We start from the raw sequence: 22,726 nt of genomic DNA, 5'->3' as shown, positions 1-22,726 counted from the left end.
ACGGCGCTGGATACGGTTTGCCATAAAAGGACACCTGCGCTCATAAACCAGCTGTGGACATAAACCAGCGGATCCCGAGACGGTGACAGGCCGTCTGCGGCGTGCCGCGCCCGTTGACCGACGCCCGTTGGCGCCGCAACCAGCGTCCGACGCCGAGCCGCTCTGGCCGTGTCGTGGGAGAATGCCGCCAAACCCACTCGCCGGGCAGACCACTATACGTTATACCAGGCCAACCTCAAACCGATCCATTACCAAGTAAAGCCGGGGCATTATCCGCTCACCCCCGCGGTCACCTATGACGTTCGCCCACCGGCCCGACCCAAGTTCCCAGGTCAGGGCGGAATCGGCCGCTGCCCGGTCACGCACCGAACTGACCTAACGTATCCAAGCCATGTCACTCAGACCCCGTCGTGGCGCCCGCCGTGCGAACCTCGCATTCCCAGGTCCGTCGCCGATCCGGCCTCTGCCAGGCCTGTACCGCACTGACCTAACATTACCAGGTCAGTCGCCGAACCGGCCTCTGTCCGCACCGACCTCACCGAACCGGCCGCAGTCCGAACCGGCCTCTGCCAGGCCTCATACCGAACTGACCTAACATTCCCAGGTCAGTCACCGAACCGCCTCGCCGAACCGGCCTCTGTCTGCACCGGCCTCATCGAACCGGCCTCTGTCCGCACCCGCCTCTGCCAGGCCTCGCACCGGACTGACCTAACATTCCCAGGTCAGTCGCCAAACCGGCCTCGCCGAACCGGCCTCTGTCTGCACCGGCCTCACCGAACCGGCCTCTGCCCGCACTGGCCTCACCGAACCGGCCTCTGTCCGCACCGGCCTCACGAACCGGCCTCTGTCCGCACCGGCCTCACGAACCGGCCTCTGTCCGCACCGGCCTCACGAACCGGCCTCTGTCCGCACCGGCCTCACGAACCGGCCTCTGTCCGCACCGGCCTCACGAACCGGCCTCTGCCCGCACCGGCCTCACGAACCGGCCTCTGTCCGCACCGGCTTCACCGAACCGGCCTCTGTCCGAACCGGCCTCTGCCAGGCCTCGTACCGAACTGACCTAACATTCCCAGGTCAGTCGCCGAACACGATACATACAGCCAACGACACTGCACACAGCACGTGGTTACGATGCAGATACCGGCGGACCGGACCCACCTGCCATTCCAACGGTGCCGGGTCCGTAGTGTTGCGCGGAGTCCATGGTCCGCGTCCCGCTCTGGCTCTCACCACCGTACCGTGCACGATAGAGGCCGCGTGATGCCAGCACACGCACGCTATCCTACCACACACGCGCAATCACGCCACCAAACGCGCCACTCGCGGCCCGCCTCTGTTGTCACCGTCGTCCCCTCTCACTGCGCAGGAGATTAGTGATACTCCCACCAGACAGAAGAGTGATACTCCCCCCAGACACGTGATACTCCCAACGGACCAGTGATACTCGATTCGTGTCCCGCCGTCTGGGGCGGGCCTGCCATAAAGGGGAGGGGGAGGGGTCCAGGGTCGTAAACCATCTGTAGCCCGGCTCCGCCGGTTCGACCGCAGCCGGCCCGGCACGGACGCCGCCGCGCACGGGCCCGGCACGGACGCCGCCGCGCCGCCGTCACTGAGCCCCGCCGCGCGGGCGGCCCGGCACCCTCGGCCACCCAGGGTCGTAAACCATCTGTATCCCGGCTCCTCCGGTTCGACCGCAGCCGGCCCGGCACGGGCGCCGCCGCGCCGCCGCCGCCGAGCCCCGCTGCGCGCGGGCGGCCCGGCACCCGTCGACCACCACCCGTGTCGGCGCTGACAGTCTGACGGCCTTGCACCCGTGCTGTTGGCCGCTAGCCGGCCCAGTGTCAGCGCTGTTGGCCTGAAACGGCCCGGCACCCGGTCTGTCGGCCGCTGTGGCCCTGTGTCGGCGCTGTCGGCCTGAACCGGCCCGGCACCCGGTCTGTCGGCCGCTGTGGCCCTGTGTCGGCGCTGTCGGCCTGAAACGGCCCGGCACCCGGTCTGTCGGCCGCCCTGGCCCTGTGTCGGCGCTGTCGGCCTGAAACGGCCCGGCACCCGGTCTGTCGGCCGCGGTGGCCCTGTGTCGGCGCTGTCGGCCTGCACGGCCCGGCGCCCGGTCTGTCGGCCGCCATGGCCCTGTGTCGGCGCTGTCGGCCTGCACGGCCCGGCGCCCGGCGTCGGCCGTTACCGGCCCAATCTCGACGTCGTCGGCCTGAAACAGGCCCGGCACCCGGTCTGTCGGCCACTGTGGCCCAGTGTCGGCGCTGTCGGCCTGAAACGGCCCGGCACCCGGTCTGTCGGCCGCCATGGCCCTGTGTCGGCGCTGTCGGCCTGAAAACGGCCCGGCACCCGGTCGGTCGGCCGCAATGGGCCCTGTGTCGGCGCTGTCGGCCTGAAACGGCCCGGCACCCGGTCTGTCGGCCGCCATGGCCCTGTGTCGGCGCTGTCGGCCTGAAACGGCCCGGCACCCGGTCTGTCGGCCGCCATGGCCCTGTGTCGGCGCTGTCGGCCTGAAACGGCCCGGCACCCGGTCTGTCGGCCGCCTTGGCCCTGTGTCGGCGCTGTCGGCCTGAAACGGCCCGGCACCCGGTCTGTCGGCCGCCATGGCCCTGTGTCGGCGCTGTCGGCCTGAACGGCCCGGCACCCGGTCTGTCGGCCGCCATGGCCCTGTGTCGGCGCTGTCGGCCTGCACGCCCCTCGCCCGGCGTCGGCCGTGTACCGGCCCAATCTCGACGTTGTCAGCCTGGAACGGCCCGGCACCCTCCGCTGCCGGTGTAACAAACACACGCACAACACGACTCATAACAGGTACCCGGTAACTCGTCAACACAGCCAGCCATATCACACATGACCCATGTGGAGGACGCTGGTGCCGGCGTACCGGACCCACCTGCCATGCCGTGACTGTCGCGGTCGTAGTGATAAGCGGTGTCCATGCCCCGTTTCTCCACTGAGTCGTCCTCGATGGTGCTCACTAGGCGCCGTACCCACACTTCTCACGAGCCCGACTCACAGGACGTAAAGCACACGCTCTATCACACAGGGACGCGCTGTCCGCGGTCCATCTCCGCTCCCCGCCGGCCTCTGCCGCAGACTGACGGCTGTCCCCTCCGTCCCGTTTCCCCCTCCCTCCCCGTCCTCGCCCCCTCCCCACAGAGTGTTCTCCCGACCCTGCCTCGGACCAGGCGGCTCGCGGAGTCTTCAATTCGCGCCTCGTCGAGCCACTAAACTTCATTAGGGGGCCCTAATGTCGATTGTGCAGATCTCCAACGGATGGCGGTGACAAGACGAGAGAAGACGACAAAAACAGCAGCAAGGAAAGCTCTTGCAGTAGATATGATAGAATGGAGTGTCTTTAGAAGCCCATAATTTGTTAAGATTATTAGAATTCAACTCGTTAAGGACCAGCATTGCCTTTTGGTTTAAGGTGACCAAAAATATAGCTTTATCGCAAAATTTAGCCTTCTCCGGCCGAGAGTGGCTGGTGGCAGCCTTGATATATTTCGCAATTTCTCGGAATTTTGTGATTTGAGCGCGGGTCTGGTAACTCAAACCGCATTTTGAGGTCAGGCAGGTCAAGTCACTAGTCCTTCGAAGTAATAAGTGAACCTCTGCACGGTCTTGAAATGTCCCAACTTTGCGACAGCCTCAGTGCCAGGAAATTGCTCGCAGGGAAATGAGACATGCAGGAGATAGTTACCTCCCGAGTAAAAACCATATATACATATGTATATAAGATCTCTATGGTAAAAACAACTTGTATAATACATTTATCATTTTTAAAGCTCTCCTGAGGTCAGGTCAGTCACGTAGCATCACCGTTATAAGTAACAAGTAAATGAGAAAATATGAAAGAATTCATTTCTGCACCGGGAATAATAGGTAGTTCATTTTCAGGGTCACAGAAGACTATCTCAAGCAGCACGTGAAAAGAATAATGGCGAGTTTATGCGCTCATTGAAATGCCCATTACAGGAGCCGCTAGATTAAACATTAGAGCAAGAATATCAAACAAAATCATTTGGTACCTCGTTCACCGTGTCTTCTGGTTTGACATAAGTTCAAAGATTCCGCATGAAGAGGGAAAATTTCAGTCAAATTGAAGTTCTTAGTCATAATTCAAAACAAAAGCCAACAAATGTACCTGCATAAGTGCGGTACCACATAGAAGCCCCCGCCCTCCCCCAAAATATTCCAAAATTGTTAAAAATAATGCAACACCTCTTTAAATAAAAAACAATGATAATCAACACGCAGCAGGTGACTGCCGGGCTGACCTGACGTGCTACTGCTGCCGGAAGGAGCCGGTTCTGCCCGCTCCCACCGCGGTGGTCCCACCCGCCGTGCATCGGCAGCGGCGGCCGGCGGTGACTGAGACTCGCGAACGTGTTGAGCCAACGGCGCCCACTTATCACACCGACACAGACGGACGCGACGCACGCACCGCGAGCGGGACCAAACCGACGCGGCTGACGAACGGCGCGCGTCGAGCGCGACGGAGATACGCATCGAGACCAGTATATCGGTCCCCGTCTCACCGAGACGCGGGATCAACAGGTCCGCACCGGGCAGAGTATGGTCTGCACAGAGATCGGAGACAAACGAAACCGAGACCGAAAGTTCTCCGGCCGACCGCCTCGCGCGCCCCCGCAGCCGTTTTCTCTGCCCACCGTGACAACGTTTGGATAAGAAATCGCAGCGTCAGCAAACGTTCTCTCTGCTAGTCTGTGCCACTCTGCCATCCATTAAACGCTAATCGAATACATATGATGATGAACTCTTTAATATAACGATTTCGTGCTGAGTTTTCCCTAAACACCATGAGAACGGTGACCGAATCGGCTGTCCGGAGCCTCGGAGCGCCATTGTAGTGACACTGCAACTCAGCGTCCGAATTAGGAATTCTGGTCTGCTACCGGCTCAACCTTTGGCGGCTCTGTCTCATTCGATATATTTTCGGCGGCGCGATACTGTCGAATTCGGTGTCGGTGTTGCAGAGAGGCGATCCCATTCCGTGCAGAGCTAACAAGTCACAGCTGGGTCCAGTGGCAGAGAGAGAGAGAGAGAGAGAGAGAGAGAGAGAGAGAGAGAGAGAGAGGGGGGGAGAGAGAAAGAGAGAGAGAAAGAGAGAGAAAGAGAGAGAAAGAGAGAGGGAGAGAGAAAGAGAGAGAAAGAGAGAGAGAGAGAGAGAGAGAGAGAGAGAGAGAGAGAGAGAGAGAGAGAGAGAGAGAGAGAGAGAGAGAGAGAGAGAGAGAGAGAGAGAGAGAGAGAGAGAGAGAGAGAGAGAGATCAATTCCATCATTCTTATAAGCATTGTCCAACTGCCGAAACGCCAGGTAGCAATGATCTCGGTGTAAAGAGCATTGGTAGATCAAAGTGAATGTAGTGAATGCATCTTTTACAACGAATAAAAATAAAGTAAATCAATCGCGACACCTTAGGAGGTTATGTCAAAACCAGTGCCCGAGTGTGCTCATCTGGGTTCTACAGGCGCCCGCTATGAAGTGAAACTGACTCAGTGAGGCGAAGGGTAGCAACGTGAAACAATTGGGGTGGGGTAGAGCGGGACAAAAGCTATAGTAGAACGAGGGAGGATGGCCAATGGCCATTGGCAATGGTGAGAAGTGATAGTTTGAGTAGAGCAATGGAGAGATGGTCAGAGCGAATAAGAGATGATGGACGGTTAGAGCAAGAATGGACGGTCACAGCGAAGACGGACAGGCTAGATCAAATAACATGTGTAACAGAGCATTATATTGAGTGGCAGATAGAGCTGCGAAGAGCAGGACAGAGCAGGGAGCGGAAAGCCCTGAGCCACCGTGACGGGAGCGGCCGCGGCCCCTACGTCATCCGTCTAGTCATTTGGAGATAGGTTGTGGATTTATTGCCGGCCGGCTGCGGCCCCGGTGACACTTCTGACACCTCTGACACGGGTCTGCAGCTCCGGGCTGACGCCATGCTGCTCAGACCGCAGAGCCAGCTCTGCTCCACTAGACAGAGCATCCGGTCGCGCCGGCCGAACGTGGATTAGAAGCGCGGCAGGAGGCGGCGCAATTGCTATTAGCCGTTTTCACTACGGGCTATCTGGCGAATGCACCGAATTTGATTAAACCTGCACCAAATCTTTTTCACAACGAATATTTTTTATCGTGAACTTATTCCAGTATTTTAATCGAAAATAATGTCTCATTATTTGAAAAATGGTGTATATAAGCATCTCAAACTGATAACTTTTAAGAAACACAATGAACCTGATTTGACCAAATCTGCACCAAATCTGCACTGCACCAAATGTGTACCAGATAGCCGTCGTGAAAACGGCTGTTGATTACCAGATTGATTGTGCGTTTCAGGTAACGAGGATGACGATGAAATGTGTTTCATCTGAGCTGTAATAGATCTGAGATACCGCAGCCGCTTATTAGAAAGCGCTTCGCTTGAGGGCTGCAAATGCTAGGCGCTTTTTCTGCATACTCGAATTGCCGTTAGCTGGCATGAAAAACCGGCAACATAAAGGTTTTCTCGAGGCCACAGAAAGTTTGAAATAAAGTTGCAGAATTTAAAACATCTTGAATGAAGGGATTTGTTGTGAACTAAGACGTCAAACTACGAACATGTGCACTATACGTGTTAACATGTGTGAATGTGTTGAGTTATTTCCTTTTATTTTAAATATCTATTTAGCGCTCTTCCCATTGCAAACGGCATTGATGCAGCAATACATCACCTTTTTCTTTCTAGTTCCTACTGATAATTTGTTTTTGTCATTCGATGTCGCCAGATGGGATACATTTATGCTACATGATTAAAACTCTTACAAATTTGGATACGACATAAATGTTACTGAAGTCACAAGATGTTACAGAGTGCAGTGACTCCGATAAACTGTAACATCAATTTTCAGATAGCAAAATATCGAAAGAACCTACAGGAGATATATTAAACCACTATTGGAAAACTGCAATCTATCCTATTGAGGCCGTATGTGAAGCTAGCGTAAGCCATTAGATCCCTTCCCATTGTTGTTACCATTGTCTCTTTTACAGTGCTCTTTGCAGCCTGACTGCCGTCAGCGTATTTCAGCCAGTTGTTTGCGCCCCAACAGTTGCTGCCGTTGGGCGCACAACATGTGAAACTCCGCCCAACTGGAAAGCTGGCCGTATTGGATCGGGTCGCCTAATAGCGGGCCTCCATGCCCGGATTCGGCGCCGACTGGCCATCGTCTAGTTTCTGTGGTATAAACTGGTTTAGGGGAGATTGGATTCAGTTATAACATTCATTATATGCCGTTCTATCAAGCAGATGGCCCGGCTCATCTGTAGCAAACTTCTATAGAGTTTAACAGCGATTTGAATTCAGCCCGAGCACTGTCGGTGTCCAGACAGTGTTAAATCCATAGACTTTATACGATTTTACGTAAATGCCTCAATCTTAACCCGCGCTGTGTGGGTCTAAGCCAACTTCGCTTTGGTGGGCAAAGGTGTATGTATATGGCCAAACCATGGATTATCTCGAAAACTGAGAAAGCTCATATGCATAAGGTTATATGTAGGAAGTACATAACAACGATTTCATTATATTGTCAGTGAACCAACAAACCTGTGAAATTCAAGACTGTCATACGCCTCCGCTCGACATCCGAAGACAATCAGATCGGTGACAAATGGGTTGTCGGAGAGCGCTGACGCATAAATAACATCTCGTCCCGACGACTTCCATAGCCAATGATGGCTACTTGTTGAGCAACGGAAACAGTCTCTCGGAATACATCAGCCTTCCAACGCAAAAATCAAATAACGGATTAGCTTCAGACTGAAGGCAAGAGTATCCAGCTTTGCAATCAGGTGGCTGAATACAATAATGCATACCGACTCGTGGGTTTGATCTGGGACAGATCTCGCAGAGCTCGGTGCTCCAATATGCCACTCGTCTTCTATTTGTTTTCCACAGTCAAGCAACTGACAACTCAAAACAAGATCTAGTGGGTATTTATTTGCTCACTGATATCTCCGATTTCCAAAAGCACAGGCCTGGTGGACATTGAGACACTCGAAGCGACTCTTGCTTTTCTTTTTGATGGGTAATCACATTGCATAAAAAGGGAATCCCAATAGCATATTTTCATACTCCAGAGGATCTAGAAGCAATATTAACTGAGCTGCCGACACCGGCGGCCCACCTCAAAGGCAGTGATATTTTCTGCTGCCAACAACCCCAGCCCTTTCGGCAATAAATGTCAGAAGTATGATCGTAACCAGACTTCAAGTCGACAGAGCATACACCGCCCACAAACATCCAACGCGGTCGTCAGGTGGCTTCCATCCGCGTTACGCCGCAGTTAATATCTACGCATTCGTCTGAGGAGCACTGAAGTGCGAAACGACCCGCGGCATCCGGGCCTGCAGTCTGCCGCGCTCGATTCACAGCACTCGGTAAATATTACCGGGGATCGGTGACTGTGGCAACAGTGTAATATTTGGCCGGATATCGGCATCATGTGTCGGAAACAGGCGAGCTCAATCGGCGACTGGGCCGGCTGATTGGATACGTGCGCCGCCTGCCGATGCGCCGGCTAAGTGTAAAGCGGTGTCTGCATACGGCCCAGGTCGGCCGCCGGCCTGTTTGTATGCGGGCACCGGCTCATGGTAGGACACGCGACTGGACCGGCAGTTTTTGCGCCATGACAACTATATGGCATGACAATGCCGGTCCGTCTGAAGGATCAGCCAGCGCGCATATGTTTTGCCTTGAAGGACGCCACGCTCCGTATTGACGAGGGCATCATTTCATCATGTGTCAGACTGAATGGATTGTAAACAGATGCAGATACATGGACCGTGCATATGATGCATTTATTCCATACCATTTTTCTGATTGCATTCGTAGATTGTCGATATCAAACATGCCCAGCAAACGTCTATTTTAGCCGGGCGGCCGTTTTCACAATTGGCGATCGCTCGCCGAAATGCCTGCTCTCGGGTTACGAGAAAACTAGCCCGCATACTTTTCAGAGGAGCCACTGCGTCGTGTCTCGTTGAGTGAATGTATCGCTACTCATCTTTCCACAAGTCTGCGTTTATCAGAGGGTCCGTCGTCAAAGTGGGGCGACGCGGCTCTCTGTGGTAGTTGTGCATTTGGCCGGCGCCCAGGCCGGGTCAACTCCAATCGCCGACGGCAAATTACGGCTGACCTCCTCCCCCCCTCCCCACACCCTCCCGCCCTCCACCGACGCACTTCTCAGCTTCTCAACAAACGGGATCAGGGCAGGGTGGCATGAATTTCCAGCACGAGCTTGCACACAATGTGTAAAATTGATGAAGGAATATGTAGTTATGTCAAAGTTCGCGGCGTTACGCGCCGCGGTTTGTCCACTATTCACGAAAACCCTCATGGAGGCAGACATCCGCCCCCCCCTCGGTGCGCGGGTTGTGCTTTTCTAACTGCATGTTGTTGTGCTTTGGGAAAAATAGCCCAAATATTTTTAACGTGGAACACTAAAATACTCGACTAACCGATTTATCGCTCTAAAGCTTTCAGGTGCCTGTTAGATCCATGTTAAGTTATCCAGAATTGGAGGATCAAAAGCATGCGATAGCATGCTTTTGCATCCGGAAATTCCCATTGGTGGGTCGCTGAAGAAAAGTTCGGCCAAGCCTGTTTGTCAGTATGTGAGTGAGTATGTGAGTGAGTATGTGAGTTTGTCCAAGCCTTTTTGGACCTGGAGTCAAAATGGGTGGACCGATCGGGACGAAAGTGGGACCGTTCGACACGTCTCCGGCGAGGTTAACTTTTGGTACTGGCCTCGGTTCGCTCAGTGCTTCGTGGCACATGCTATTCCGCTTCAAAGTTTCGGTGACACGAAATTTTTTGTCAAGGCTACAGGTCAACCCGAGGTCACGGACAAAGCCACACTGGCGGGACACATCGGTAACACCTTGAACCAGTTTCCAGGGGGGTCACCGTCTGCGAGGAGTGCAGGCTGCACGTGCTGGGGGCGGAAAACCGTTTTGACGTGAGGTCCTCTGGCTCAAAGAAATTTTGAGCTATCAACCTCAAAATCGGTTCAATGGTAGTCTCAGGCAAGGCCTCCAAAATAGTGCACATTTGGTTGAGCTAAACTCTGTGGTGCATGAGCTAGGTACGTGCAAGCCGATTGCACCCCTTCGTGCGTTGCCACGCCTGCAGGGTAAACGGCCGCTCTAACTGGTTCAAAACTTGCAGGTCATAAGAAGAATACATTGAGTCGTAACATTCCGGCGAGATAATATCCCAGGGGTGCAAGCTGCGCGTGCGGGGGGCGGATAACGGTTTTGACTAGGGATCCTCTGATCCCGGGAAACGTCGATCTAGCGACACAAAAGTCGGTACACTGATAGAACTAGACACACGCTACATGATGTTATGAAAATGACTGCACTGGGGTGCCTGGGACATGAACTATGCACGTGCAGTTAATTCATACCATACTGTAGGAAGATATCCGCACCAATCTCACGTGCTTCGAAGCATTTTTGGGATGTTTCATTTGGTTTCAGGTTCAGTCCAAGAAGCTCAGTCGCTCAGTCTGGGTTTCGGTGGTTTGGCCCGGTGTGTGCCCTCAGTACCGTTCCTCCAATTCTGGCCCAAGGCAACGCAAGAGCGCTGCCGGCATCTAGTGTTATAGGTTGGGTGTCTTGGTGCATCATCAGCCTCCCCTGTATAATTTGGGTCCCTCTCCCCAATGTGTTAAAAAGCAGTGCTATTTCGGGTGCACTGCGCAGTGTGCACTCGCTTAAAGGGACCCTCCCACCTTGAAAAAAGTTAATGAATTGGCATGAAAGTGATGTCGCTCGGTTCAGAAAGAACAAAAACGAATATCCACCAAATTTCATCGAAAAAATATTCACCGGTTTTCAAGATATTAGACTTTTAGTTTTGTGTACTTTTTGGGATCTCCGCTGTTCCTAGCGACTTCATTTGAAAGTGCGGCATTTGTTGCGCGCAAAGCAGCATACACCACCGCGTGCTACAAAACGTTTTAGTCAAACATTTAACGGACGTTTGAAAGCCTGATGACGTCATCAGATTCCCGTAATGGTTAAGAGATAGGGACCACGCTGGTCCCACCCTGCAAGCAAAGGGAAGAAATTTCTTGAACACCATAAAGCTGCGGGGGTTGCGACCAGGATAAATGGTGGTTTCTGAGCCTGGCCGCAAACTTGGCTATCTCAACTCAAAACTAATGTTAAGGTGGGAGGGTCCCTTTAACCCTCGCCCGCACATGGGGGGGGGGGGTTGCCACCCCCTCAGGTAGTCTTTCTGCTCTGCACTCAACATTTTTAGAGCTAGAAGGCTGATTTTGCGTATAGCTGCTCCTCTATCCTTTCTTGATGTCCGCTGAAAATTTTAAGTTTCTGTGATTTTTGGTTTCGGAGATATGAACTTGTTTTTCAGGTCATGTCATGACCCAAATGGCCAATTCTCAACATCTTGCGTTTGCCATGGGCCTTGTGAGCTTTTGACACCTTGATTTCGGCCTTTTTTGCCAGTATTACCTCCCACCTATCATGGAACATGTTGTTCGACGATGTACAGGTGTCAAGGTCAGTGTCAAGGTCAACCTAGGTCATCTAGGATAATTGCGTTTTAGGCAAGCTGAATTTATTTTTTGTGAAGTTTTTTACTGCATTTTTGGTAAAAGCTTCTCAGATCATGATTTCATGTAATATGGACACAAAAGCAATCGGTGCACACATCAGTATGCACACAGACACACACAGACATACAAACACATATAATTGACCTTGACCTAATTTGACCTGAAATGACCTCAGCAGCAAAAATCTGGTCGGGTAGTGTGACAAAGAGGTTCTAGCTGGCTTGGCACCAGAAAACAGCATCGTCATCGGTATATGCTAAGCAGCGCACTTGATATCCAACGGTGACCCAAAACAGCAACATTTTTTAGTTTGACCTGACCTGGAAGGTCAATTACTGACCTGAGAAGGTAAAACTGGGTATCATTGGATTTGTCTTTTCCCAAAGAATCTTTTTGGTCTTTACAGCTAAGCTCTATCTCCAACAGAAACGAAATGGCGCGGGGGTGGCAACCCCCCCCCCCTACCCCCCATGTGCGTTCTAGGATGGGAAAATGGCATGTGCGGGCGAGGGCTAGTTCATATAGTAATGCAAAATGGCTAATGGTAAAGTAGAGGGATGCAGTGTTTTACAGCGATGGCGAAAATACTGTTATTCTATGTCATTGAATCTACGTGGATTTGCAGTATCGATCCATATATCCAGAGCTGATGTAATTTTATTGCCTGGTATTATTATAATAGAGCTTGATTATCCATTAATTTGTCCTAAAATTCATGCATGCCTTAGCAGTGTTTCAAATTTGCTACACGTGTGATTACGGCATAGCGTAGGGGAGAACGGGGTTAATTGTAACATTTTTTGCATTTTATCATCTGGTGCAAACACGTTTGCAGATATAAAACTTTTTCTTTTATTTTTAGAAACTATGATGTTTTGTCTTTAAAATGTTGTTAAAACATTTCCGAAATAACTTATTTTTTGGGTCAAAATTGTTGTCCGAAAAAGTCAATTCATCTGTTACAATTCCCCCCAGATACAGGGTCAAAAGTAACACCACCCGGGGACAATTGTAACATGCTAATTTACAGGCTACAGCAACACAATTTTTTCCCAAAACTTTCATTTAACAAAAGTATTGAACACTTGTTCATCTTCCCAGACTTGGTAGAGACGGTTCTTCTCAGGAAAAAGGCTTAAAACCTCGCACTTATACAGGGGTTGGATGGACCTCCTCTCCCTCGGTTTTTCGCAAATAAATCACGTAAAAAGCTGCCGATTGCGACAAAACTTACAGTTCTCTTAATTCTAGCAATGTTTCATCTCCCTTGAAAATTTGACGACTTTGACATAATGGCCACTGACCTATAACCTGTTACATTTGACCCCTGCAAAAATGTCACAATTGTCCCCGTCGCGCCTTGACATATTTTAGACGAAACTGGCGCATAAAGATTTTGCATGTACAGCATTTAATGCTTTCAATTTATGGACAACAAGCCTGCCAACGCTTACACAAAGTCTGAAGTCGATATCTTTTCAATGGCGGGAATGAGCTAATCAAAGGTAACGGTATAAAAATTTATAAAATGCACTCAAAAACACATTACTGTGCACAGCCATCGACATACCCGGCACTTTCGCTTCATACTCCGTTGGGAAAGGCAGTATAGAATAACGCATTTTCGGTCTTAACATCAGCTCATTCTATTGGTAAGTTTATGAATTATTAGCACTGTTACAATTGCCCCGTGTTATATTTGACCCCGCTCTCCCCTACAAACATTCTTACGTATTTAAAGAGATATGAGGACTAAACGTGCAGACTGTGCAATTATGATGTTTCTGTGGGGTAAATTATAATCACAATTGAAGACGGAAATGGTAATTAAGAACTTAGTAGCTACATTCATTCAAGATTTATCACACACGGCGCAAGTAATTTGCTCATTTTTGTAATAATCACGTTTCATCATCATCATAACTTCGTTCAAAGGCTAACTTCACCTTAACCCTATTCCTGGCGGGCTCCGCCGGGACAAGAAACTGGCGGGGGGGGCCGATTCGGCCCCCCCCCCTGAGATCTCGAGAACGAAGCAAGATAGCGACAAGCGGTAAACGGCATCGGATACGTACGGTCAAGATCTACAATTTTTACTAAGGTCATTTTCAGGTCAGGTCAAAGATGACGTCACAGGGGTCGAAAAAGTCAAAATGGCGGTGCTAGATATGGAGAGAGTTTTTCTCGAATAACTTTCCAATTAGTCAAGATAGGAACAAACTAAGGGCATCATCGTGATCCTCTCGTCAATCCGCATCGAATGATATATATGTTGACCTCGAAAGGTCAAGGTCAAAGGTTGACCTCAGGTCACGTGACCTCGAGGTCATCATGTATATCATTCGATGCGTCTTGACGAGCTGAACACAATGAGACCATCCACGCGTCTGTATCTTGTTCCTGTACGGAGTTATTGGCCAAAAACCTTTGGTGACCTTTGATGACGTCACATGACCTCACAGCTGCCCAACAGCAAAACAGACCTCAAGGTAGTGAAGGTTGATCGTATATGAAGTCATGTATGGTATATGGGGCCATTCCGACCCGTTTTAGTGGTAAAAACAGGGAGTTGATTTTTCCCCCATTGACTTATAATGGGGAGGTCGCGAAATTGACCTGACCTTAGGTCACCGATATCAAAATTCCGAGATATACAAATTGCACATACTGGTACCCTAACTAAACCCTGAAGAGAAGAAATTGATCGGTCAAAAACTCTAGCTCTTGCGTGATTGCAAACTTTTCTGAGGTAGCGTCACCAAACCGCCTCTGGTGACCTGACCTGAGGTCAGATCAACTCAAAATTTTCAGACATGTTGCGTAGAAGCCTTTTAGGAAAAGTCAGAAAATTTGAGCTTCCTAGCTCAACGCGTTTGGGAGATATAACCAAAAAACCTCAGGGGGGGCTCCTGAGGCCCCCCCCCCCGCCAGGAATAGGGTTAATTTCCAACCCAACGTCTATGTTGCTTGTCAACAAAATATATTTATTTACCAGTCAGGCATTTGAGGGCCCTTTCCCACTCTGGCCACTGCCTATCAACTAATGAGAGCGAGTGGTGCGCCGAAACTTCATTAAACTGTCGCTCACAAACTGAACCGCTTGTTTAGAGTGGATGCAAATCCCGCCGAATTTGCATTCAGCGTGCGTCTGTTGGGGACCGCTCGGCAGCGTACGAAGCAGGTGCTACTCACCGCAGGCCGCACTCCGTTCCGGAGACCGGGTCGACGGCTACGTGACGCCGGGGCTCGACGGAAGAGACGGCTCAACAATGGAGTCAGCGGACCGACGCCCATCGGTGCTGTGTCGCCGCGCTCAGCGGAGAGGGTGATGTCGTGAAGGTGACGGCAGAGACGATCGTCGGCAGCGGTCAGTCTCAGCCGACGCCGCCAGTGTCAGACGCTGAATACAAAATGTGAAAACGGCCAGTCGGCCGGACACGGCTTCAATGTCGCCGGTGGCAGACCGGACAAGGCAGAACGCCAGAACGGCCACGGCAGAACGCACTAACGGCCGATTTGGCTTCCTGACTGGCTCATGGACAGGCCATTTGATCAGTAACGGCTTATTTAGCTTAATCACGTCCAGCGTCTGGCTCTTAGGCTCAAGCTCCTGTCTCCGTGACGGCCGTCTGGCTCACGGAGATGTGGCTCAATACGCTTGGCTCAGTGATGCTTGGCTCACTGACTCATGGCCCACTGACGGATGGCCCACTGACGGTAAGTCCACTGACGTTTGGCTCATAAGCTCATGGCTCAGACTGATAAGCTCAAGGCTCAGGCTCAGAAGCTTATGGCTCAGCTCATGGACAAGGAGTCAATAGTCATGGGCTATGCGTCGCCCACTGACTCACTGTCCACTGACAGTTGGCTCACAGACTCTCCACACGACTTCTTCTATCTGACAGTTCAACGTCTGGCTCCCCTCACGAAACCAATTGCTCGCCTCTACCGGCTGTGAGCGTCCCAATCAGTTCACGGAGCCGTGATAGTGAGTGGGCGATCAACAAACAAGCCAGGGCGTGATGTTAACAGGCTGGACGGCAGCTGGTGCAGTCAGTCTAAAGGAGACTCATTTCCAGTCAATCAGGCGAGACTCGACAACAAATAGTGCTTCAGAGAACACTTGGAGGCACAACACAACAACGGGTTCACAGAAACAGAGCAAGACTGAGAGAGAGAGAGAGAGAGAGAGAGAGAGAGAGAGAGAGAGAGAGAGAGAGAGAGAGAGAGAGAGAGAGAGAGAGAGAGAGAGAGAGAGAGAGAGAGATTGAGAGAGAGAGAGAGAGAGAGAGATTGAGAGAGAGAGAGAGAGAGAGAGAGAGAGAGAGAGAGAGAGGGAGAGAGAGAGAGAGACGCACTGACGTCGCGGGGCCAAAATTCTGTGATGCTTGGTTGTTTCGTCCCCCCCCCCCTTATTGCCCCGGGACCGAGTGACTCAAACTAATGCAACAACGTTTGACCAAATCAGTGACTGTGACCTTCCGATCGGTAAGCATCGGCTGTGATGCGGCCGGTCTATTTTCCGACTGGCCACCCGGCCACCCGACTAATCTCGGCCCCATCTCCTCGCCCCGAGAGACACCAGTTTTATTTGTTGGCGTTTGATGAAGATTGAGAGGAATCGGACGCCATGTTGCTCGGACGTTATCGCTCGACGATCGGGTACATCGGCTCCGATACAACGAATCGTCGTGTCCGAATCCGGCGATAGGTCATCCCGAGATGGCCAGATAGATTCTGCCAGCAGCAGTCTTGGTTTCGTCATCAGAGGTTTCTCTAATAGCCAGGCACACCTCCACCAAATAACCTGTTCCAGATCAAGCGGGGGATGCCTTGTAACGACGGTTCCCGGCTCCGCAATAGGATGTGTAACTGGAGCATAGGCAGGTACCTCATTTGTGACAGAAAAGTGCAATCGTTAGACGAAACGATCTCAAATCAGTTCGGGATATGAATGCAAATATTCATAGCCAGTGACAACACATGCAAGCGAGTCATTATCAATTTCCTCTCTCTCTCTCTCCTCTCTCCCTCACTTTCCTCCCCGTCCGACGTCCGACTACGGGACGGACGGGCCCGTCCCACGGTCCCTCTCTTGTTTGTCGGTTTTCTGGGGGTGTAGCTTTATTACCGCAACGGCCGTCCAGAACCAATAGCACCACCGTGGCCATAGACCACCCTCATATCCACTTTCGCGTTTGACGAACGCTAGACGGCGATATTTGAAATTGACATGTTTGCCTGGCACCGCCATTGCGTCCTTTTTATTGACACCATCCGAAGCCGTGCTGCTGGCGATATGCATGGACCAGCGGACGTCATGCTGCTGGTGGCCTGGTGCCTGGTGCAAAACAGGGTCGCCAGGTGTCCTTAGGGTGTGTTATTCCCCAGCGACGGCAAAGTCCAAGTCGGCGCGGAGCCAAGCGTCTAAAGTCGACGCGGAGCCGCCAAGCGTCTATGTGCGCCTGTTCGACGATGGCCGCGCTGAGCGGCCGCAGTTTTATGCACACAGCATTGGTTAATGGTTTGCCCATCTCCTTATTCGCTACCGCTTATAATTGCCATTGTTCCATAAATTTTTAATGGGTCAACATGGTTCAGGCATGTGGAAGTGCCTCACCGATACGGTTCTGGCGTACCGGGCGCATAAATGAGCCCACATGGTTCACACATTTGTGGCTTGGTGCTGCGTCGATGTGGTTCACGCATACCTGACGAGCAGCGAGTTTTTAATGATCAGCATGGTTCAGGCATGTTGAATTGCCTCCCCGATACGGTTCAGGCGTAACTGGCGCATAAATGAGCCCACATGGTTCACACATTTGTGGCTTGGTGCTGCTTCGATATGGTTCACGCATATTTGACGAACAGCGAGTTTTTAATGGATCAACATGGTTCAGGCATGTTGAATTGCCTCCCCGATACGGTTCAGGCGTAACTGGCGCATAAATGAGCCCACATGGTGCACGCATGTGTGGCTTGGTGCTGCGTCGATACGTCGATACGGTTCAGACATACCTGGCGAACAGCGAGGTTTACTGTGTCAACATGCTTCAGGCATGTTGAATTGCCGCACCAATACGTGTCAGAATACCGGACGCGTAGATGAGCCCAGATGGTTCAGGCATGTGTGGCTTGGAGCCGCGTCGATATGGTTCATGCATACTTTACGAACAGCTAATTTAACGGTCAACATGGTTCATGCATGTTGAATCGCCTGACCGATACGGGTCAGAGAACCGGGCGCGTAATCCAGCCGCCCACATGATTCAGGCATTTTTGGCTGAGGGCCGCGTAGATATGATTCGGGCATCACGACGAACAACGCATTTAACTGTCAACATGATTCGTGCATGTTGAATTGCCGCACCGCTACTGGTCAGGCGTACCGGGCGCCTAAATGAGCCCACATGTTTCAGGCATGTGTGGCTGGGGGCTGCGTCGATATGGTTCATGCATACCTGACGCACAACGGATTTAACTGTGTCAACATGATTCATGCATGTTGAATCGCCACACCAATGCGTGTTAGAATACCCGGCGCATAAATGGGCCCGCATGATTCAGGCATGTTTGGTTGGGAGCTGCGTCGATATGGTTTAGACGTACCTGACGCACGACGGATTTAACTGTCGACATGATTCATGCATGTTGAATCGCCTCATCGATACGGGTCAAAGAAACGGCGTATGTGAGCCCACATGATTCAAGCGTGTGTGGCTGGGAGCCACGTAGATATGGTTCAGGCATGCCTGACGAACAACGAATTTAGCTGTGTCAACATGATCATGCATGCTGAATTTCCGTACCGATACGGATCAGAGAACCGGTGTAGGGAAGCCCACATGACTCGGGCGTGTGTGGCTGGGAGCCACGTAGATATAGTTCAGGCATACTTGACGAACAACGAATTTAGCTGTGTCAACATGATTCATGCATGTTGCATTGCCGCGCCGATACGTGTCAGAATACCGGGCACATAGATGAGCCCACATGATTCAGGCATGTGTGGCTGGGAGCCGCGTCGATGTGGCCTCACGCCGATATGTTTCAGGCATACCGGTTGCATGAATGAGCCCACGTAATTCAAGCGCGTGTGTCTTATAGCCGCGTCGGTACGGTTCAGGCATACCTGACGAATAGCGAATTCTAACTGGGTGAACATGATTCATGCATATTTGGCCAATCGATTCTTCACGCCGATAAGGTTCAGGCATATCGGGGTACGGTTCAGGCATACCTGACGAGTAGCAAATTTAACTGGGTCAAAGTGGGTCATGCATGTTTGATAGATCAATTTCTCACGCCGATATGGGTCAGGCAGACTGCCGGCGCACAAATGAGCTCACGTGATTCGGGCGTGTGTGGCTTGTAAGCCGTGTCGGTACGGTTCAGTCATATCCGACGAACAGTGATTGAACTGGGTCAACATGGTTCATGCGTGATCAATCGCTTCCTCACGCCGATATGGGTCAGGCCTTCCGGGCGCTTAAATGGACGCTGCGTCCATTGTCCTCCCTGACTGCGTGAGGGGTTATCCTGTGCAAATAGCTCCCGACCGACTGCTGGAGTCGTGGGTCTCTCCCCAGTGTTATCGGACAAAAGGTCAACCACTTGGCCCCACAGAGGTGACCCCTGCGTCCCTCCCGCGCCTTCCCCTCCCCCTCGTGAGCTGGCGGTGGTTTTACACGCCGCGACGCCCGGCGGCGGTGTCACGACGTGACGTAACGGCCCTATTACTCCTGACGGCCGAGTGTTGGCCGCCCGACCGGTGGGCGCGCACAGCGGAATGGGTGGGGGAGCCCCGTCCGCGGAAGTACAGCTGGCACTCCCCGGCGGCCATCACAGCGACAATGCTTTGATGTGTGCATTTGTCCTGGTGACGTCACCCGGCACCCAACGAATAGCGTCATTGGCTCCATCTAAGTCAGGTGAGGCGCCGCGTCGATATGGTTTAGGCATACCTGACGAACAGCGAATTTAACTGACAACATGATTCATGCATGTTGAATCGCCGCATCGGTACGGTTCAGGCGTACCGGGCGCATAGATGAGTGGGCAGTAATCGACACGCCATGTGTGGATCGCCCATGATCGTAAATACATACATACATACATACCCACATGGTTCAGGCATGTGTGACTTGGCACTGCGTCGATATGGTTCAGGCATATCTGACGAACAGCGACTTTTACTCTGTCAACATGAATCAGGCATGTTGCATTGCCGCACCGATACGCTGCAGGCGTACCCGGCGCATAAATGAGCCCACATGGTTCAGGCATGTGTGGCTTGGAGCTGCGTCGATATGGTTCAGGCATACCCGACGAACAGCGAGTTTTACTGTGTCAACATGATTCATGCATGTGGAATTGCCGCACCGATACGGTGCCGGCGTACCCGGCGCATAGATGAGCCCACATGGTTCAGGCATGTGTGGCTTGGCGCTGCGTCGATATTGTTCAGGCATATCTGACGAACAGCGAGTTTTACTGTCTCAACATGATTCATGCATGTTGCATTGCCGCACCGATACGGTGCAGGCGTACCCGGCGCATAGATGAGCCCACATGGTTCAGGCATGTGTGGCTTGGCGCTGCATCGATATGGTTCAGGCATATCTGACGAACAGCGAGTTTTACAGTGTCAACATGATTCATGCATGTTGAATTGCCGCACCGATACGGTGCAGGCGTACCCGGCGCATAAATGAGCCGACATGGTTCAGGCATGTGTGGCTTGGCGCTGCTTCGATACGGTTCAGGCATATCTGACGAACAGCGAGTTTTACTGTGTCAACATGATTCATGCATGTTGCATTGCCGCACCGATACGGTGCAGTCGTACCCGGCGCATGAATGAGCCCACATGGTTCAGACATGTGTGGCTTGGCGCTGCGTCGATATGGTTCAGGCATATCTGACGAACAGCGAGTTTTAATGTGTCAACATGATTCATGCATGTTGCATTGCCGCACCGATACGGTGCAGGCGTACCCGGTGCATAATGAGCCCACATGGTTCAGGCATGTGTGGCTTGGCGCTGCATCGGTATGGTTCAGGTATATTTGACGAACAGCGAGTTTTACAGTGTCAACATGATTCATGCATGTTGAATTGCCGCACAGATACGGTGCAGGCGTACCCGGCGCATAAATGAGCCCCCATGGTTCAGGCATGTGTGGCTTGGCGCTGCGTCGATATGGTTCAGGCATATCTGACGAACAGCGAGTTTTACTGTGTCAACATGATTCATGCATGTTGCATTGCCGCACCAATACGGTGCAGTCGTACCCGACGCATAAATGAACCCACATGGTTCAGGCATGTGTGACTTGGCGCTGCGTCGATACGGTTCAGGCATATCTGACGAACAGCGACTTTTACTCTGTCAACATGATTCATGCATGTTGCATTGCCGCACCGATACGGTGCAGGCGTAACCGGCGCATAAATGAGCCCACATGGTTCAGGCATGTGTGGCTTGGCGCTGCGTCGATATGGTTCAGGCATATCTGACGAACAGCGAGTTTTACTGTGTCAACATGATTCATGCATGTTGCATTGCCGCACCGATACGGTGCAGTCGTACCCGACGCATAAATGAACCCACATGGTTCAGGCATGTGTGACTTGGCGCTGCGTCGATACGGTTCAGGCATATCTGACGAACAGCGACTTTTACTCTGTCAACATGAATCCGGCATGTTGCATTGCCGCACCGATACGGTGCAGGCGGAACCGGCGCATAAATGAGCCCACATGGTTCCGGCATGTGTGGCTTGGCGCTGCGTCGATATGGTTCAGGCATACCTGACGAACAGCGAGATTTACTGTGTCAACATGATTCATGCATGTTGAATTGCCGCACCGATACGGTGCAGTCGTACCCGGCGCATAAATGAGCCCACATGGTTCAGGCATGTGTGGCTTGAAGCTGCGTCGATATGGTTCAGGCATATCTGACGAACAGCGAGTTTTACTCGTCAACATGAATCAGGCATGTTGCATTGCCGCACCGATACGGTGCAAGCGTACCCGGCGCATAAATGAGCCCACATAGTTCAGGCATGTGTGGCTTGGCGCTGCGTCGATATGGTTCAGGCATATCTGACGTACAGCGAGTTTTACTGCGATTTGGGTCAGACCGGTCGCCAAATGAGCCCGTGTACCTGACGAACAGTGAATTTAACTGGGTCTACATGGTTCATGCATGTTGATTGTTGCTGCTCTGCACCGGTATGGGTCAGGCATACCAGGCGCATTAATGGGCCCACACGATTCAGCCATGTGTATAAGCAGCGTCGGTACGGTTCTGTCGTACCTGACGAACAGCAAATTTAACTGGGTCAACATGGTTCAGAAATGTTGGTTCTCCGCTCTGTGTTACTGTGGTCTGTGACATAGACGACGAGCCGGTATATACATTCATACCCAGATGGAGCGGGTGGTATTGTATCAGTTGTTCACTATCAATGACTCTGGACACACACATCTGCCATGTGGTCTCTGCACAACGGTCTATCCCACTGGTATTGATTCGTTCACAGCATCAGCATAATCCATTCGCTTGACTTTTCGGCGAGTCAGCCATGCAGGCAGCAGGCTCCTTATATGACTAGTATCGCTAGCACGCTAGCCTGACTTACCGGCCATGTCCGTCTCCCTTGGTCCCCCTCTGCTGAGCACCAGGTACTCTGTCGCTCCACAAACCTGTCTCCCGGCCTTGTCTACTTTTCCTGCTCGCTTGTTTTACAGCGCTTAGCTCGACGCTCGATTCCCACTCTCTCGCTTTGTCCGTCACCTCTGCGACCGCACGCTCGTTTTCCACAGCCTGTCGCTTCGTTTCCACCCTTCCGCACTGTCCGCCGCCTCTGAGCGCGCGCCTTGGACTGCCCGACCTGTTTTGCGGCCTGTGTACTGTGCGTGTCTTATCTCGCCTCGGCCGAAGCCCGGTCCCCTCCCCCTGGACCCGGGTCGTCAACCGCGCCACGACTCGGGTCTCCTCCCACCCCTCTGCCCCTCCCTCCCTCCTCGTGCTGGCCATCCTCCGCTCCCTCTATTCGAGCCCCAAATCAAGCTATTCCCGGCTCC

At 52.2% G+C, this 22,726-nt stretch overlaps 1 protein-coding gene across 3 annotated transcripts in view; it reads right to left on the bottom strand.

The window, feature by feature from the left end:
* LOC122369298 (cardioacceleratory peptide receptor-like) overlaps positions 1-22,484 on the bottom strand; it is a 61,174-nt gene extending 38,690 nt beyond the window's left edge. Inside the window, exon 1 of one of the 3 annotated variants that reach the window (XM_043343948.1) lies at positions 22,437-22,484. The gene's annotated coding sequence lies outside the window, so the exon portion shown is untranslated. Of the gene's footprint in view, positions 1-2,884; positions 3,077-22,436 lie in introns of those variants that run through there. The other 2 variants (XM_043343956.1, XM_043343939.1) reach the window with 2 other exon arrangements.
* Between the last annotated feature and the right edge of the window lie 242 nt (positions 22,485-22,726).

This window comes from Amphibalanus amphitrite, unplaced genomic scaffold, assembly GCF_019059575.1.
Source record: "Amphibalanus amphitrite isolate SeventyFive unplaced genomic scaffold, NRLGWU_Aamphi_draft 000033F_arrow, whole genome shotgun sequence".
Classification (NCBI taxonomy): domain Eukaryota; kingdom Metazoa; phylum Arthropoda; class Thecostraca; order Balanomorpha; family Balanidae; genus Amphibalanus; species Amphibalanus amphitrite.
The sequence above is the reverse complement of the archived record's forward strand: the minus strand, read 5'-3'. Positions and strand labels throughout refer to the sequence as shown.